The sequence below is a fragment of the Lissotriton vulgaris genome, chromosome 3_2, assembly GCF_964263255.1.
Source record: "Lissotriton vulgaris chromosome 3_2, aLisVul1.2, whole genome shotgun sequence".
Taxonomy (NCBI): domain Eukaryota; kingdom Metazoa; phylum Chordata; class Amphibia; order Caudata; family Salamandridae; genus Lissotriton; species Lissotriton vulgaris.
In genome coordinates, this window is record NC_141690.1 from 250,445,652 (window position 1) to 250,466,575 (window position 20,924).

Below are 20,924 nucleotides of genomic sequence, written 5' to 3' on the forward strand. Positions count from 1 at the left end.
CCACGCTGTGCTTGCTGCTTAATGATGTGACTGTACGGAAGAAGGCATAATGCCGAAACGTGTCTGCAAATACAGTCATTAAAATTACCCTGAGAGTGCTCCAAAGTTTGTCGAGTTGGTGTATAACCAAAAACGGGCCTCACCCCCGTCCATGAAGGCACCCATTGAATGTTCGGCAGCCTGGGTGGGATCGTGAAGATTAATGTATATATATATATTTCCCGACCTTGCGGTTAAGTCGGCTTCCTTCTTGAACACTTGTAGTGCACGTTATAGTACTACAGCTAGTGCTGTTATGATTTACCACAAAACTTTCCCCATCAAAGTAGGAGACGGCACTCTGGGATAGAGCAGATTCTTCACTGTCTATTCCATCTGGCAGACCTGGGCAGGATGCGTTTTTGCTATGCAATAACCTTTGTCACCTGGAATTTATATATTCACGGGAAAAAAATGTAGGTTGCAGGAACATTATAGTTAGACTGATATTTCACTTGTACAAAACCTGTAAAATTCAGCCATTATAACCCCACAATGCACTGCTGATAAAGTCACATATGGCTTTTTCAGTGAATATATATATATATATATATATATATATATATATATATATATATATATATATATATATATATATATATATATATATATATTTATATATATATATATATATATATATATATATTTATATATATATATAGATATATTCACTGAAAAAGCCACAGGTTTCAGGGACGTTATAGTTAGGCTTGTCATGTGCTTATCTAGGTTCCTGATCGATACTGTGACCTTATGCCCCTATTCGGCTATAAATCCATTTATTCCCTATATTGGCATAACCGTTCAAGTGCGATTTTCTGTAAAGTCATCTCTGGCCTCACACGAGCAGAGCCACAGAGCCACATTCCAGCATGACTCTCTGCTACTTCCTTTGCGACCAATTAGTGCAATGACAGAGCAGCAGTCACTATCTGATATTCCTAGATAACACTCCGAGTTCTTCAACAAGATAAAAACTTAGCAAACCTGGAAATCCCCGCTTGCTATGTTTTGATTAGTAATGGAACTCTAATGAGCAACTGATAACTATCACTTCCTAGTGACATCTTTAATTGACGTCTTATGTCCAGCAAACTTGCGTCAAACCCGGCACCTGTCAGGTATAAATATTACCAACGTTGCCTTAAGCAATGAGCGAACATGTTGCTGATGCCAGCTGCCTGCATGACCCCGTGTTGGTAAAAACTAGCACTCTGTCGCTGCAGCCTGCTATCCTGTGGTGGTGAAGCTACTGATTACCATTATCGCCGCTACAGCGCGACCTATGGTGCAGTACGCTTGAGGAGCCGTGCAGCCGTCCTCTGCGAAGACATCCAGCCCAGCTGCCCGCAGACGCTGTCACCCCTCCTTCCTCGACGCGCTGAGAGAAGCCGCTGCCTTTCTCGTGCAGAGAAATCCAGTCCCGGCGCTTCCAGTTTACCCTCGCAGGTGACTGGGATATCGAGAGTGACCCCTGAAGGAGATACCAATCCTCCATCATTCTATTCAGAGGTATGGTGTTGACTAAACCCTTAGACGAGAATTCTTGAAACAAACCTTGGCAAAACCAACTTAACTTAAGCTACTTACTTACTCCCCCTTCTCACGTGTTAGGCTTAGGTCAGGCACACTGGGGTAGGCTTAGTTAGAAGCACCAGTTGAGTATGTTAGCCTAATGTATATATGACTGTATATATGTTTTATTACTTTTAAACCATTGTATGGCTAAGAAACCATATCAATGCTTTTACAGTTCTATTTCGCTATTCTTATCTTACTGTACGTACTTTTTATAATAACAGTTATTGCAATTGTGGCAATACATTTCTCTTGTATGAGAAGAAAGACTGTTCAATAAATGTTAACCCTTTATTGATACACGCCCGTCTCTCTATTCTCTACATACTGTGAAAGTAAACTGCACTAGACTGACTGAGTGAAATCTATGTCTATTGTTTCACACGACCCTAGAGATCGACTCTTGATCTGAGGAGCAAAGTTGTCATGTTGCACGGTTGTTGGAAAGCTGAATCCCTTCTTGTCTGTGCCAAGGAAGCTGATCACTTCCTATGCAGAGAAGAAAGTTTCCAGTGACCTCTGAGCTAGTTGGTAACACAACCCAATTAAGTTTAGCATAGTCAGTGGAGGCCTGGAATATAAGCAGTTCCACGTCGATACTACTGTTTATGTTATTCCAATGCGCAGGGCCTAGTGGGAAACTAGGAACTACACTACATGGCGCCCTAACGTTTGGTAAGGCGATAAACTAACGTAAGACTTGTAGAGTAACTCAGTCGTGCATATTTCACACCCCTTTCTCCCTTAAATACTCCAATAGACGTCTGGATTGGGTGAAAGGTTAAAATCCGCCCGACCTTAGTAGGAAGAGATTCCTATGTAAAGCTCTGGTTTATTCAACGTTGAAGGATACAGTGTTCCAAAATATTGTGCATCTAATCTTTGTCTCCTTGGAGACCTACTCTGCAAACACTGCATTTATACAATGTCAGTAGAAAATAACGGAACCACTGGGGCCGCAGCAGGTGCGACTCAGCAAGGTCCTGAATACACAGACCCGGATGCTATTATCATCCCGGTCCACTTAAGAAGATCTATAACTTTAAAACTTATAGAAAACGGACTGACACCTCAAGGTGGTACAGTAATTTTCGTGATAGAGGCTCACGAGTATCGGCAGACAGAGGTATTCTATTCATGGATAAACTTTCCAGCGGTAAACGCTATAACACAAGAGTTTCACTATTACAAAATAGAGGAACCTCCGGGAGAGTACGCTCCTTTCGAGGAGATTGAAATCCCACTTAAATTTCAAGAGCACCTGCTCTGGTTTAATGGCGCCCTAAAACACAATGATCACATTACCAGGCTCGGTCCACTAGGTAGACCAGGAGCCACGTGGCCGGTTCTAGCCAGCTACACACCACATCCTGACATTGCAAAAATGTCTAGAGAAGAGCGGTTAGCACAGCTAAACACATTAATAAAAATACATAGGCAATTAGTCCAATATGTAATGCGGACTGCAACAGTCCAACCAGCTGTTAATTCACACCAGCTGACCCCTCATCAGGGGAACACAAATAAAATTACACCACAGAACATACAGTCATGTCTTGGTAAAACACCCGTAAAACGGGAACAAATTCCTTTCTGGTTAGCCCAGAAAATCACTCAAATAGAGGCAGTATTTCCTGATACTACCCCTATTGAGAAACACAGAATCTTGACCATCTGCCTTCCTATGGGAATCGCACCACACGTGGAGGACTGCGACACTTGGGGTACAGTCTTTGCTTCCATTTACACAAAAACACACGGTGTTCCGTCTATGGCGGTAATACCAGACGTGCTAAAACAGATTCAAAATGAATTCGGTCCAGAACCAGCTTTAAATCTAGGTATGAAATTACTGAAAGACTTCAAGCAGGTCACGGCTATATTATTAGCCAATGTAAAGGGAGAAGCAGCATCTGTGGCGATTCGCCAGAAGTTGAGGGAAACAGATATAAAAGATCCTGTTGAGCTTGCCAAAATCATAGAAAAATGCTATGAAGAATTAGGTAGAGACAGCTTGGGTGGGAAACCAGTTAAGCCCCAACTGCTCGAAAATCAAGAAAAATTATTTATTAAAAATAATTTAAACACTCCTAAAAAGAGCTGGGATGGAAATAAACAATCCACTCCCAAGGAAAAAGTTTTCCAGTCCAGAGGAAGGTCTCCTCGACGGAGGGAGAGAACTCCGACTCGAGAACGCCAGTCTCCCCAACGGGAGCCCTCTGAGAAAAGATATAACCTTAGAAATAGGGATAATATAAAAAGACCTGATAGATATCAAAGTATTGATACACGTCCCTCTCGATCTCTTCCACAGAATTCGGAAAGAAGAGGACGGTCAGACCCAGGAGAGCACACCAAGTCCAAAGACAAGGAACCTGCTCAAAATAAGAAATCTCAATTTCAGAAAAAGAAGGTAGCCAGTATTAGAGTAATCAACCATGCCGAGAATACTGAGGACACAGTTGAAAAACGGGGAGTGGGCATTGACAATGTTGGACAGTGCAGCAGAGATCAGTATAGCGCGCAAGATCTTGATGAGTCATCTGGAGACAGTGGACACGAATGAATACATTCAAGTTGAAACTGCCGACGCCAGACTTAGCGAGCCCCATAAAATATACGAAATAACATTGCGTATAGAGGGTGATAAGACTAGGAAAATTAAGGGTCTATTTTGGGATAAGCTCTCAAAAGGCTATGATATTCTGTTAGCTGAAAAAGATTGGCCCCCGGAGTTTGTCAGGGAGTGCCCTCGTGGCGAAGAAGTGATTATGCCTGCCTTCTCGAATCACATACCGATTCACAAAAAATACACATATGCAAGGAAATGGGCTGTAGCCCAGGCACCTGCATTGTATAAAAATCATGTAGGATGGGATGAGGATTCACCTCCTCACAAAATCCAACTAAAAAGTGAACCAACTGCCCAACGGCAGTATCCCATAAAGCAAGAAGCTAAAAAACAGGTCAGGGAGATCTTAGATCAACTTGAGTACCAGGGGGTGATTGAAACATGCACCTCTCAAATGAACAATCCTTTGTTTCCTGTCTCCAAGCCAGACAATTCATATCGTCTAGTTTTGGACTACAGACACCTTAATACATGTTGCAAAACTTTTGCAGTACAAAACTCGCATAGTGCAGCCCTAATGAATAACATAGTTAGGAAAAAATACAAAACGACATTAGACATTTCTAATGGTTTCTTTTGTCAAAACATTGCACCAGAAAGCAGATACTTGACCGCTTTCTCCGCATTTGGGTCACAGAAAAAATTCTGTCGACTCCCACAGGGGTTCAAGAACAGCCCAGGACTATTCTCAGCTAGGGTAACAGAGTTACTACAAATCTATGATGATGAGGCATTATCTTACGTGGATGATATTTATCTCACAGACGACGACTTGGATACTCACTTGAAAAGAGTGAACACCATTATACTTGGGTTCGCAGCAGAGGGTTACAAATTCAACTTTAAAAAGTCCCGAATTGCCCATCTGACAGTACTATTTTTAGGGTACGAATTATCAAGTGAAGGGAAAAGCCTAGCGGACAACTTCTTAGAGAAGTGCGCTGTACTCCAAGCTCCAAAAACGCTGAAGAATTTACAATCAATACTAGGTTTTCTGAATTTCGGAAGAACTTACATACTAAATTACGCAGAGAGGGTTAAACCTCTCTACGAACTAATAAAACCTGATTTAAAACAAATCAATTGGACTCAAAAACACACAGAAATTTTGAGATCACTGCAAACAGACATGTTAGCAAAAACAAAATTAGATACACGTGACAACACGATCGATCTTGTAATCCGAGTCATCCCAGGAAGATGCGGATTCACGTACCTGACCTCTAATGAGGGAGAAAAGGTACCAATTTCAATTAAATCTCACTTGTACACACAAGCAGAAAAAACATTCAGTCGCACAGAAAGAACTGTGAACGCAGTGCAAATCGCATTAGCAAATGAACGAGAACTAGCACACGGCAAACGGATTAATATCCTTACAGCGGAATCCGCCTTCGAGGCGCTATTCAGCCCAGTAAACCTGCCTACAGTGTCACTGGATCCAAAATGGATACAGTGCATAGATTCTCTAGGAGCGGAAGACGTGAAATACTATTTCGCCCCGCAATACGAAGAACTGAATGATTTAGAATATGAAGAAGAATATCCTCTGCCAATCGAAATCCTGCCTCTCCCACAATACGCATGTATAATCTATACAGATAGCTTTGTACAGCATTTCAACGTAGAGAGAAAATCCTACGATGCAGCATGTGCGATTATTAAAGGTCGTTGGCTGTGCGGTAAATTCAGACCGAAAGTAACAAAAACTGAATCAGTAAAGTACTGTTCGGTTCAAAGAACTGAAATCAGGTCTTTAAAGATGGCGCTAGAAAATGCAGAACGCGAATTCCCCACACTTATAGTGTGCGATTCTCATTTTTGCGTCAATTCTTACAACAACAAACTGCAGAGTTGGATCGAAAACGACTACAAAGATGACACAGGTGCCACAATAAAGCATAAAAAGCTCTGGAACGAGGTAGCTCTTTTACACAAAGAACTACAAAAGACTCACGTGATTCACGCACAGAGTCTTCAGCGTGATGGCGTTCACGTTGCAGGGAATTCATTGGCTAATACAGCCAAAGCGGAAGCAACTAACCCGGCTTCCGTAGCCACAGAAAAGCGTACAGATAAGTACATAGACGGGGAAACCATGCTGGCAGTAAAAACGACCGTAAAAGGCGACTGTGCAGCACTACCCGTAAACTATCCACTCAATTATGCATACATAATCGATGCAAACTCCGTTCCTTTTGCTCGAATCCCTGGAGTGGGGGATAGAGTAATTCCAAACATGAACAGGAGAATATTTTTAATAGCAGACGCACACATGGGTTTGGGTCTAAGGCACAGAGAGATCAAGGAATCACTGACTGAATTACAATCAGTATTCTGGTGGCCGGGAATGAGTGTAGAACACCAAATATATGCAAACAACTGTGAAAACTGCAATAGGGATCGCAGTAGCGAACCTTGCTACCGGCTACCAGTCAGAAAGAGCGTAACGCTGCCTACACCCCATCCTGCGTCCTATTAATAGTTAAGACGAAATACACTTAAAAAAAATGAGGCCTCCAGCACTCGGCTGACGCTAGAACGGTTATAAAAGATTAGCGAGTCCATATCGGCATATACGCAATTACCACGTTCCATTCTGACCAGGGTCCTGCTTTCAGCTCTCGAGCTTATGAGGAGGCCAGGGCTAGCATGGGAATTGGGTTGTGGTATTCTTGTCCGTCGCACAAGTGTGATTGAAAGAAAAAACCGGGACATAAAGCAATCTATAACAGCGAAGGTATTAGGTTCAGGCGCTGGGTGGGTCAAACATTTAATAAGTGTCCAGACTAGTCTTAACAACATGCCAAGAAATTCTCTACAAGGTTTCAGCCCATACGAACTATTGTTCGGAATTAGAATGAACGTTCAGGACCTCGATAGTCAGATGTCAGTGGTACAAGAAGAAAAAACGCAGTTTGATGTAAAAGACCGTTTGGCTGTTTTACAGGAACTGAATGAAACAAGAAAATCATTAAGCAACATAAAGTTAAAGCAACAGCCAAATACCACTGACGAGGCACCACCCGCAACAGCCCCAGCAAGGACTGTCTGGATTCCAAAGATTGGGGATCTAGTCAGAGAAAAGATCGTGGTTAAGAAGGAATTTGGGCCTTCTTACAGAAAAGCAGTACCTGTCTTAAAAGTCACCGGAACAAGATCAGTTGTGCTACCGCCCCTTGCTGGTAAAAAGGAGAACAGAGTCGTGTCCATCGACCTGGTAAAACCACAAGCATGTGGCCTATAATCAACAGTAGGCCCAGTGGACTCCCAAGAAACAACAGAATACCCAAACTTGCAACAATCCAAGAGGTTCAAACTGAAAGACTCATCACATTCGATCAGCCTGCAGTGCACAATGAAGGACTATGCAATAATGCCATGGAACTCGTGCCTCTTGAAACACAGATTGAAACAGTTCGTCAAGAAACAACACCAGTCTACAATGATGTGGCATCAGAAAGTGCTACCGAGAGACAGATTGAAAGAACAATCCCATCAATTGACAGAACTGCCTCTGGTTATTTCATCAACTTCGACAACTTCTCTGAAGATTTTAATGACCCGGAAGTGATGCCAGAAACAAAAAAGTATTCTAAAGAAAATACAACAGGACTCCTTCAACAAATCAAAGAACTATATCTGGATTCACCGTTGATTGAGCATTGGATCATCTCAGGGGTATTCATACTCCTACTATGCCTAATTTTAGTTTTAATTTTAGGAAAGTTCATTACAATTGAATGGACACAGCAAGTCAGAACATCAACCTAGTCCTGAAACCACACAGATCATCCCACGTGAAGAAAAGAGAACTGTCAACAGTAAATGTCACAGCAATTCCAATACCTGGTGGGGTAGTATGGGAGAAAACAGACTATGAGATCTATGGTCCGGTTGAAATCCTGAAGTATCCTCATCAACTAAAGGTTTCCTTAAGTGACTTTGTGACACCAAGTACATTCTCTGATGATTGGGACTTTAACAGTATTAATGACATGATGTCTGATTTAGTAATGTCAGCTAGATTTACAGATCATGATTATTTACAAGGTTCATCTAGTTATGAGCAGTTATTCTGTTACACCCACTATGGGGATCATTACTTTCATAAATCTGCACAGCCTAGAAATGTTTTTATGTATAATCAATGGGAACATTGTTCTACACCACCTAAAAGCAGTTCTAAAGCATTTTTTGAGAAATTCAAATATTTTTCAGGGTTTAACACCAGTGATGCAGAAACGTTTTATTATAAACTGTTAGATAAAACAGGAATGAAAACAATGCTGACAAATTCTAAATTGATATATTCAGAAGCATTTTATGACAAAATGATGACATTTGGTTTTGATTATTGGAAAAATAATATTGAAACAAAATCAATTTGGGGTACAAAAGATTGGCAGGTGCAAGGCATAGAAGCACTATTTAGAACCTGCATGATACCAGAACAAATGTTGTTTTTAAATGACACAATACACCAAACATCTTGTCTTGGCCTAGCTAAGAACAAAGACCTTAAAACACCGTCTATACCAAAGCCAATAGCTGAGAATACAACTGCAGATAATGAGTTAGACGTGTTACACATTTTACATTTCAACAGAACACATCCTGATTGGAAAAAGTGGTTAATCTGGCCTACAGACACAAATAGCTGTCAAGATAGATTCCTGAATAAAACACAGGGTTTAAAAATGACCAGATTAGACTCGAGATATTCCCAGAGACAACATCCAGGAATTATAACCACATACAGTGTAGGGAAACTCTGCCTAGAATGGCTAACTACATCCACACTGGCTGAAATTAAGCAACACTTGTCTTTATTAAAAGATGGTGCTGATTTGCGCGATTTCATTCTTGGACCACGCAAACAGCGTCAAAAGCGTTTCATAGCGACCAGCATCTATGCTGCTTACAACGAGGCTTGGAAAGTAAAGCAAATTGAAACTGCTGAAAAGATACGAGAAATAGATCGTATTAATTTGGAAAAATCACTTTCTGTGGTAGACAATGGGTTAATGACTCTGTCTTCCAGAATATATTCTTTGGACAATATTGTATCCTCTGCCTTTGATGTGATAGACAGAGATTTGCTAATGTTACAACATGGCCAGTCTCAATTACGCTCTATTATAGAATTAGGCTGGACGCTGCAAAATCTTCGTTCAGGCTATGTGCCTTGGCGTCTGATAAACACAACGTCATTATTTTCCATTTTTAACCTTACTGATAAACAGATCAGTTTGGCACAGAAAGGAGCAGACTATACAATCTTGAGCATCGAGAAACTCGAGAGATTACCATTGACAATGTCAGAGAGCCCTGTCATTGAATGGATAATACACGGAATTATCACAATTCCGATAACAACTTTCCGCTTTAAAAAATGCCTTGAATACATACCTGCTGGCCAATATGAACAATTGGGTAAGGGATATGTAAAATCCGAATGGAAATTACCATACACTCATTCTTGCTATAGTGACAGCGACAAAAATGTATTTCTTAGTGGTGACAACTGTAAACACTCACTAAGCGGTATACTTTTGTGTCAGGGTATTAATTTACACGGAGCATGTGATGGCAATTCAAACAACCTTTCATGCCACCAGCTAGTCACACCTGCAACTCAGATAGAGCCCTTCTTTATGCAACTCGCAAACGGGAGTTACATTCTAAGAACGGATCACAGGTGCTGTGGCCTCGCGCCCGGAAAAAGTTATCTAGTACAAGTAACGTCCATGGTCAAATGTTGCATGCAAGCATTGTTCCCGAGCGGGCCTCCAGACTTAGTGACTCCCCTCTGGCCTCGTCTGAATCTCTATTCTATACGAATTGATACATTAAGCAAAATGAAATCTGTGCTTTTACAGACAACAGTGCCTATAACGTCATCTAAAGAGACGTATGATCTTCTAGTCGCAAGGACGGCTACTGAGGTCCATGACCTTTTATCAACAAATTGCCCCGTGCATTTCGTACAAATGCTCGACCAACTCCTTAACATGTCTAGTGCTACAAGCATCCCAGGCATATTTAAGACAGTCTTTACGGGACTGCTAACACCCTTCCAGGCAATTTTGGGAATCTTTCCTAATTTTGTGCACTCCATCTTTGGTGGTATTCCACTATTTTTTGGACTCATCGCAGGGATTCTATTTTTGACCCTTCTGCTACGTTATGGCAAGCCTCGGCTCAGACATAGCTCCCATGGGAATGGAAGAAACAATCCTAGCAATGCGCTACAGGGACAGGATAACTAACGTCCTCGGATTGGCCAGGCTGAGAGATCTAAACATGACCTGGTTCCTTTCATTCAGACCAATATGGCAAAATTGCATTTTACCTGTGCTACGGTGTATGCTTTGCGGCGATGAATGCGTGTTGGACATCTGTCTTTCACTTCCATCAGCAGTACCAATGGACGTCGATACTTTGCTAAGTCCAATAACGGCTCACGCATTGTGTTGTCCCCAGCGGCTACCAATCCTGATGACGGCATTCGTGGAGACTCCTGTACTACAGCCAAGTGGTAACAGTGGAGCGAGTGACAAAAGCAACATCATCCAGGTACAACGTTCTGTGAGCAGGGCTGGTCCTGTCTTCGATGACAGCAATCATTCTCACACCTGCCAAGTTACAGCGCTATCTAATTTGGTTGAACTATCACCTGATTTTGTAGACCAATTCTTTGCGAGCCTGTCTGATACGATGTTCTCACCCACAGAGAAACAATAACTTTTGAGAAGCTTTCCGACACACAGCGTTCCCATGAACTCTGAATTCGGCCTTCAGTTTTGATCAACATAAAACTGCCAGGAGCTTTGGTAAACTGATTTTTTCTTTGAATTGGACAATTTTTAAAAAAATATTGACCCTCTCCTTTTGGCACGAACAATTCTTTGCTTAACGTAAAAACTATTCTTAGAGAACAGAAGCTTCACACTTCTATTTCTAAAAACACATCTAGAGACATAACAACATAACACCAGCCTCTAGCACACATATTATTACAATGCATTTTTATGTGATGATTTATCTCGCATTTCTTCTGTCAGAGATACTTCATGTGTAATTCTTTATGCATAATCGTTCATTGATTTTATATGCAATAATTTTTGAATGATTACTATGCTTTTAAAAAACGTACAGTACCTAAATTCCATGTATTACAAGTACGCCTATTTCGAATGCATTTATGTATTTTGGGGTGGGCTATGTTACACCATGTTACACATGCATCTAATTGCTTAGTTTTAGTAATTTTGATGGACATGAATTCGTGGAGTGGGTGTCATGTGCTTATCTAGGTTCCTGATCGATACTGTGACCTTATGCCCCTATTCGGCTATAAATCCATTTATTCCCTATATTGGCATAACCGTTCAAGTGCGATTTTCTGTAAAGTCATCTCTGGCCTCACACGAGCAGAGCCACAGAGCCACATTCCAGCATGACTCTCTGCTACTTCCTTTGCGACCAATTAGTGCAATGACAGAGCAGCAGTCACTATCTGATATTCCTAGATAACACTCCGAGTTCTTCAACAAGATAAAAACTTAGCAAACCTGGAAATCCCCGCTTGCTATGTTTTGATTGGTAATGGAACTCTAATGAGCAACTGATAACTATCACTTCCTAGTGACATCTTTAATTGACGTCTTATGTCCAGCAAACTTGCGTCAAACCCGGCACCTGTCAGGTATAAATATTACCAACGTTGCCTTAAGCAATGAGCGAACATGTTGCTGATGCCAGCTGCCTGCATGACCCCGTGTTGGTAAAAACTAGCACTCTGTCGCTGCAGCCTGCTATCCTGTGGTGGTGAAGCTACTGATTACCATTATCGCCGCTACAGCGCGACCTATGGTGCAGTACGCTTGAGGAGCCGTGCAGCCGTCCTCTGCGAAGACATCCAGCCCAGCTGCCCGCAGACGCTGTCACCCCTCCTTCCTCGATGCGCTGAGAGAAGCCGCTGCCTTTCTCGTGCAGAGAAATCCAGTCCCGGCGCTTCCAGTTTACCCTCGCAGGTGACTGGGATATCGAGAGAGACCCCTGAAGGAGATACCAATCCTCCATCATTCTATTCAGAGGTATGGTGTTGACTAAACCCTTAGACGAGAATTCTTGAAACAAACCTTGGCAAAACCAACTTAACTTAAGCTACTTACTTACTCCCCCTTCTCACGTGTTAGGCTTAGGTCAGGCACACTGGGGTAGGCTTAGTTAGAAGCACCAGTTGAGTATGTTAGCCTAATGTATATATGACTGTATATATGTTTTATTACTTTTAAACCATTGTATGGCTAAGAAACCATATCAATGCTTTTACAGTTCTATTTCGCTATTCTTATCTTACTGTACGTACTTTTTATAATAACAGTTATTGCAATTGTGGCAATACATTTCTCTTGTATGAGAAGAAAGACTGTTCAATAAACGTTAACCCTTTATTGATACACGCCCGTCTCTCTATTCTCTACATACTGTGAAAGTAAACTGCACTAGACTGACTGAGTGAAATCTATGTCTATTGTTTCACACGACCCTAGAGATCGACTCTTGATCTGAGGAGCAAAGTTGTCATGTTGCACGGTTGTTGGAAAGCTGAATCCCTTCTTGTCTGTGCCAAGGAAGCTGATCACTTCCTATGCAGAGAAGAAAGTTTCCAGTGACCTCTGAGCTAGTTGGTAACACAACCCAATTAAGTTTAGCATAGTCAGTGGAGGCCTGGAATATAAGCAGTTCCACGTCGATACTACTGTTTATGTTATTCCAATGCGCAGGGCCTAGTGGGAAACTAGGAACTACACTACAGGCTGACGTCTCACTCATACAAAACCAGAGAAACCAGGCCGTTATAGTTAGCTGAGCTAACTATAACACGCACCCCCACAATGCACTGCTGAGGACGTCACATATTACATCACTCATGACATGGTCAGTGACATCACTGACAACATCTCAAATGACATCACTGATGGCATCATCCAGTGACTGAGTGTTTCTAAAAGGTTATGATTGTTATATATATATATATATATATATATATATCTATATATATATATATATATAGATATATATATATATATATATATATATATATATATATATATACATATATATATACACCAAGGTGTATTGAAGAATGAGTGGGTGTATAAGTGTCTGAATGGATGTTGTAGTGGGTGCGTGACTGACAGTATAAGTAAGTGATTAAACGTGTCTTAGTGAATGCATGTGTGAAAGATTAATCTTTGTGAATGTCTGTATTAGTCTGTCAGTTGGTGTGTAAGTGGCTGCATGGGTTGGTGAGTAGCTACATCAGTGCCTATATGTGTTAATGATGGGTTGTCTGAGTACCTGTAGGCATGCTTAAGTGTCTGGGTGGGTGGGTGCTATGTTGTGTGACTCCCTGCACTAATGTGTGAGTGGGTGATTCACTGGCTTTATGGGTTTATGAGTGTGTGTGTTAGGGACTGCATGGGTGAGTATAGATGTGTTGGTGAGTGAATAGATGTCTCAGTGGTATATGTGTATGTAACTACATATGTGAAAGGCAGTATATGTGAGTGTTGGAGTATATATGTGAGTATATGTGACGGTGAGTGATTGTGACAGTGGCTACATGGATAAGTGTGTGCTTGTGTCAGTAATTGTTGAAAGAGTATGTATATTCTACTATCTGTATGAATCAGTGAGGTGGTGTATGTATAATTGTATGGGTGAGTAAATGGCAGTGTAATTATTTCTTTCTTTGGGTGACTGACTAGGTTTTTGAGTAACTCTTTGGGTAAGTGGCAGTGTGTGAGTGTCTATATGGGTGTATGAGTGAATATATCAGTGGTTGTATTTATGAATGACTGCGTGTATGAGTAACTGTATGGGTTAGTGAGTGGATATGTATGTAGTCGTATGAATCACTGAGCGAGTATGTACTAACTTGTATAGGTCTGTCTATGGTTTCAATATTGGTAGTCTGTATTATAGAGCTGGTGTATCAAATATTATATTAATGTGTAAGGAGGTGCATCAGCTGATCAAGTGGATGATGTTATTAGTGATGTCATTTGAGATGCCATGAGTGATGTCACTGACCATGTCATGAGTGATGTAATATGTGATGGCATCAGGAGTGTATTGCGGGGGCGCAACGTATAGTTAGGTCAGATAACTATAACGGCCAATATTCTCTGGTTTTGTATGAGTGAAATGTCATCCTAACTATAAGGACCCTGAAACCTGTGGTTTTTTTGGGTGAATTTCTAAGGTTTTTTAAATGCTAATTTCTAACTATAATGCCCCTGTAACCTTTGTTTTTTTCAGTGAATTTCTAAGGTTTTTTAACTAGCAGTCACATTTGTAAAGGTATGCGTTGTAAGGGATTTTGCGTTGTAAAAATTGCGTGCTAATGGTATGCGTGGTAATAGTATGCGTGGTATCAACATATATCCCATATTTTAATGTAGGGAACATCCCTAGGAAATAGCAAAGCAGATATTAAACAGAAATATACATAACAAAATCATAAACACACAGTGCAGCCTAGTCAATAGAAACATTGCTCTAAAGCCTTCCCATATGATGGCAAACTTCCTTGTTAAAATCTATGTGAAAACGCAGACAACAACATGTTAACTGCTCAATAATCAAGAAAACATTACCATATATGTCTATTTTTCAGAACGTTATCTACAATGAAGAAGACATAATCAAGAATGCCTATTATATTGAAAATATGTCATCCAATCCAACCCTAACCTGTGATCTTATCCTAACACTAACCCTTCTCCATTCCTCCATTTCTTAATCCAACATTATCAATAATTAACTATAAAAAATTGTAATAAAAAACTCTAATACACAACCTAAGTATTAATCGCATTAACCTAATCACCGTCATTGCCTCAATTCAGGAAGGACATCATGACCTGGCTCTTCAACTGAACCACAGTGCCTTCGTCGGATCAGCCATTCCATCTATACAGCCCCCCCCCCCCCGCACCTTGAGACCCTTAAGGGTGAGGAGTCGCGCTTTATAAGACACTTGGTTGATTGATTGATTCCTAGCATTAACTTACTCTGACAATAAACCTTTCTTTTTCACAACCTCTGGCCCCAACTTTAACCCTAATGCTTACATTTTTGTTAACTTAATGCTGTGCTTTTGTAACTAGTTCCATACACCTCAAGGAAGGGTACAACAGGCAATGTTGTACCTCTTAGGAAATCACAAATGTGTGTCAGGGTGAGACGGTTTCATTGGTGCTGAAAGAGGAGGCAGTAGATTAGTGAAAATGTAGTTTGGCCATCTCGTTGCCAGGGAAATGATGCCCAAGGGCCAGTTAATATACATCATTAAAAGGCCATTCTCTGCCACTGTTCCTCTTGATGCCGCTGCCGCTCACACATTCGCCGTACACTGAGGCAGATCAATACCTCACCATGGCAGGGATTCTAATTGTTTATGGTTTCCTTGTAATGCTCCTCACTCTGCTTGGGATGCATATGTTTTCTAGTTGTAGCGCTGATATGTTATAATAGAGCACAATAGATGCAATAAATATTGTGGGGCAAATTTACAAGCCCCTTGTGCCTCAATTATGCCGCTGTTGAGTCACTTTTGTGACACAGCAGTGGCGCAAATCCTGCGCCATGTTGCGGGGTACTTACAACGTGACGCATCTGGGTGATGCGTCATGTTGTAAAACCCTGCGCCACATGTAGGCGTTCCTGCGCAGGGGGGGGGCGTTCCGGCGCAGGAACGCCTCCTAAAAGTGGCTGAGTGAAATCTACAAGATTTCACTCAGTCACTTTTAGGGCCATGCTGCGTCAAAACCCTGCGCCTGCTTGAAGCAGGCGTAAGGATTGACGCAGCATTAACAAGATAAGGCCCCCCAGAGCATTGCTAGAGCTGCGTCACGCTTGCGACGCAACTCCAGCAATGCGCCGCCTTTACGGCACAGATGCGTCACGCATCTGTGCCATTTTTGCCTCATGGTGCACCGCATTGTAAATGCGGCGTATCCATTCTGGCGGAGCCGTGACGCACAATAACTGGCGCATCCCTGCTGATATGCAGGGATGCGCCAGTTATTGTAAATCTGCCCCTGTAAACTGATCTTGTGTCTGTTTTGTTTACTATGACATGCACGAGGGAGGAAACTGAAGGCTGACGAGCTGTTTCCATGGATCCCTGAGGGGACTGGAGTGTTGTGTTCTGGGGTGCTATCTTACCTGTCAATCTGGGAAGGTAAGGAGGGCAGGTAAAGCACTATGAGCTAGTCTGGCTTGGGGCTCATAGGTGCTAATGCGGTATGGTGACGCAGTCCCTACAGACTGACTTTCTATGGTCCCAGGCATAGCTCTGCTTACACAGAATTTCTGCTGCAGTTTTAAGAGTGGAATGTGGACATTGTTGCTAAGGTGGTCTTATGTGTGGGCAATAGTAGTGATAACATACTCACTGCCATCACAGAGATGCCTCACTGAGTGACGGTCTAACTTTTTTACTTTCGGCAAGTAACGTTACTAGCACCACCTTTTTTAGACACTTCCTCGTATTATAAGATTATGTTGCTCAAGAGCCCCTCCTTTAGACTCCAGTAGGGGGGGCATCTTTATATAGGCTTAGTCCCTGCCTTGGAAGGACCACAAATTATTTTTAATCAACAATGTTGCATTTTCGATGTAACTGTGGTTGTGGACTTTGTGAGTGACATATATTTTGACACTGCACCCTGACTATATAACATGTTCTCAATAGTCCTCAATTTCACCTGTCTTCCAAACCAAACAATGGTGCGTATGATTTTCCATGTACTCTTAGAACCTGAGACCTTAAGCAATTCTTATATTTTACAAAGTTCTAATACTACCTTCGAGGCTGGATTTAATGTTTTGATCTAATTTGCGTTGCTTGTGAAACAACTCTTGTTTATGGTTTATTTGCTGTAGAGTTGACATGTGTGGGCTGTCAAAATTTACCTTTAAACTGTTGATATCGAGAGAATGTAAACCCTTCTTGTGGAAGCAGTCACATATCCATTCAAGAACCAATCGGGTTCTGGCAATTCTTTAATTAAGGGCACTAGCCATCAGTGTGCGACCTGAGCCACTTAAATCCACATTTTTAGGTTTCGCACTGCGCAGCCTTTCGCGCAGGCGAAATCTTATGTCTAGAGTATGTGTGTGTTGTCCCGCCCCTCTGTTCCATTGGCTAGCTCCATAAATGGAGTCTAGCCATTGGAACAGAGATCTGTCCGTGAATGCCGGAGCAGATTTGTGGGCGTTCCCGAGAATTTTAGGCTTTTGCCCACATCATGCGGCTGTGGGCGGGTGTTTTTTTTTAATACGTTTGTTTTGTTCATTTCTTTTAAGATGGCGCCCGGTGGAGAGTGATTTCAGCCCCTGTCCCGCTCCCCGTCCACGCATGCGAAGAGCCCGGGATGTTACATTTGCGTTTTCATTCTTTTTCCTGCTTCTGGCTGGAAGGAAGGGCGGTGGATCTAATAATGTACTTGAAACGCTTTACATATACACTTTACAACTTGATGTAACTGACGTCCGTGTTCCTTCCCGTGAACCCGGGTTGCCAGACTGGCTGCCTCTTACGAATCGAGATTGCTGTGCCAATTGAAGTGGTGGTCACCTTCCCTCTCACCCCGTGTCAAAGATGCGCCTCTATTTTGTCCCCTCCCCTGAATGGAAATCGTTTCCAGCTGCAGAGTCGGCAGATAACGCAAGTATTTCCCAAGGAGGAACAACATATGCTGAGACATTTCTGGCCAGACGACAGCCTCCCCTCCTGGTAGCAGAGGAGCCAGGTGGGGGCGGGGGAGATGAGTATGCGAGAAATGTTCGGGAATCTGAGCCAGCCGACGGCAGGATGGTGGATGGGGCCAGGAGTGCGCTTTCCCACAGTGACTGGCACTACGCAGGCTCCTGGACACTTCTCCCCCGTCCACTGTTTAGATGGCATCTACTGCCGCACCTTATATGCGGCTAAGACCTCACAGTTGTAGGAGAATAGGAGACTTGTTTTGTTGTGTCCAGGTGTGAATGTTTAGTTTTGTAGCCTCATGGTTCCTATCCTGCTGTGAAGTTCGTTTTGTGAAGCCTCCGGGGTCTGCTGATCAGGCAAGCCTTGGGGGGCTTGCCCTGGATCACACTTGTAGTCCAGTATAGATTACAACATAGCGCAAAGTTTGCTTGTGGGCCGGTGCTTCCACTCCGAGGAGTGGCAGCCTGCTGGCTGAGCTCACACCACCCTTACTAGAGGCTCCTGATGGTGAGAGCAGCACCAGGTGCTAGTGATGCGTGAACACCTACTGTCCTGCAGGCCACTGCTGCGGACTAACTCGCCCCCCAGTATCCCTGGCACTCATTGGTGAGGGCACCTAATGTGTCCACAGGATAGCCCACTGCGGGGGGGGGGGGGGGCTTCGGATATTTCTGCGATCACCCCTTAGAATCAACCCTAGCTGGCTTAGTAAATCAACCTTCTGCGTGCGATGAAACAAGGGTTATAATCGGCCCAAAAAAGTCGGCAAAATTGCCATGTCACGTTGTTTAAAGTACGCTCCAAAGACTCAAATGAAATGGCAGACTGAAATCGATTTACAAATTATTCTACTAAATGTAAATTAAGGAATGTTTCGAATGGTGTCCGCCTCTTACAACTACCAAGGTGCGTGCGCAGCTTTCAACGCCGCCACAGTCAAGAAAATGCAGCAAAACATCGAGCTTGTTGGAAAGTGACATCGGTCAAACCTGTTTTTGTGAATAGGTTGAAAAAAAATAGGCTGTTATTGGCAACAAGTCTTTTTGCAGCATCAACGTGCTGTAATGAGGACGGCGCTTTTCCCGTAGCCCAAGGGCGCCACCAAGCGGCCACACTTGTATTTTTAGGTTTCGCCTGTCGAAAGCTGCGCACTGCGCAGCTTTTCGCGCAGGCGAAATCTTATGTCTAGAGTATGTGTGTGTTGTCCCGCCCCTCTGTTCCATTGGCTAGCCCCACAAATGGAGGCTAGCCATTAGAGCAGAGATCTGTCCGTCAATGCCGGAGCAGATTCGTGGGCGTTCCCGAGAATTTTAGGCTTTTGCCCACGTCATGCGGCTGTTTTTTTTTTTTTTTAATACGTTTGTTTTGGTAATTTCTTTTGAGATGGCGCCCGGTGGAGAGTGATTTCAGCCCCTGTCCCGCTCCCCGTCCACGCATGCGAAGATCCCGGGATGCACCGTTGACCACATGACATCGTACACATAGTCCGCATTGTCTTCAAAGTCAGGCTTGCGCTGTACCAGCAGTCAGGACAGAGCCCATGCTATGCTAGGGGCCAGGAAGAAACCCTACTGCACCGCCGCGTGAGCAGCTGCCTGTGCCCGCACAGACCGAGCGCCTACTGCTCCAGGAGGGCCAGTTTTCTAAACCGGAGCATGTCTGTCGGCCGGGGGCACCGAGCGGTCACTGCACCAGTGACAGGAGTCGACTCCTTCCTATGCTGCGACAGCGCGCCACCGAACCCAAACACACGGGGACCCTGCGCTGCCAGAGGCAGATACACCCCACCATCTTTGCACTGCTATTGTTACTTCGGGGGTAGGAAGCACAGCCTGCGATGCTCCATTGTGAGGCGTCTTCCTCCGCAGGGCTATCAACTGAGGTCCAGCGACACAGATCGCACTGCTCTTACTTGCCAATCTCCTCGTAGAGCTGGTTCTCGTCGGTGAATCGGGTGCAGGTGGCGGTATTGGCCATGGCAATGGTGTGCGCAGCCTGGATCCCAAGATCCAGAAAGATACACAAAGATTGCCATTGAATCCAATGGCGTTGCAGACTGCCGCTAGTCGGGCAGATGCTAAACCAGTGTCGAGGCTCTGGCCCTGTGCGGTCTGTGGCCTTTCGGACTCTGTCCATACTGTACCCATCTGGGGCCATGGAGGGAATGCCTCGAGCCGCTGCTCCGCATGGGGCCGGAGGCTATCAGCACTTTCCGGGATTCTATCACTTTCAGAGCTGCTGCTTCCCACAGCTTTATCTCATCTCCCCATCTAGTGCAGGTTTCCCCCTCGTGTGTGATTTACACGAGCACTGCCCAGCCCCGCGCTCTGCCTGCAGACACTGAAGGGAAACAAATCACAGAACCAATCGGCTTATTACTGCCATAAAATATGCGGCGCGCATTATCTTTTTAAATCTGTTCTGAAAGGCGCGCATGTGCTTCTATCTATAACAATTATAGGAATGCGAACAGAAGAAAACAATGCCAGAAAGAAAATGACGGTGCTTACAATGCCAATAGCTCTAACTTTTCCAAAGGCGAAACCATTGCATTGTAAATGCTTGTTATTTGAAAGGAAACTGATTATGTCTCCCAGAACATGTTTGTGACAGCTGTGCTATTTCGAAGCCTACCAGGCTGCTCAGCTGTCTGGTTTGCTAACAACATCTTGGGAACATTCGAAAAGCTTCCCTGGGAATGCATTCCAACCCATTTGCTGGCCATTGGCTTTGTGGTTTGTAACTCCCATATTCACATTTGCTTGCTTTCTATTTGCTGGCTCTTTTTGATTAAAGCTGTCCAGTTTGTGTTTGCCCCTACCGTTGCTGAACCCGCTTTACTGTATTCTTGCACCAGTTCTCGATTTCTGTAAACATCGCTTT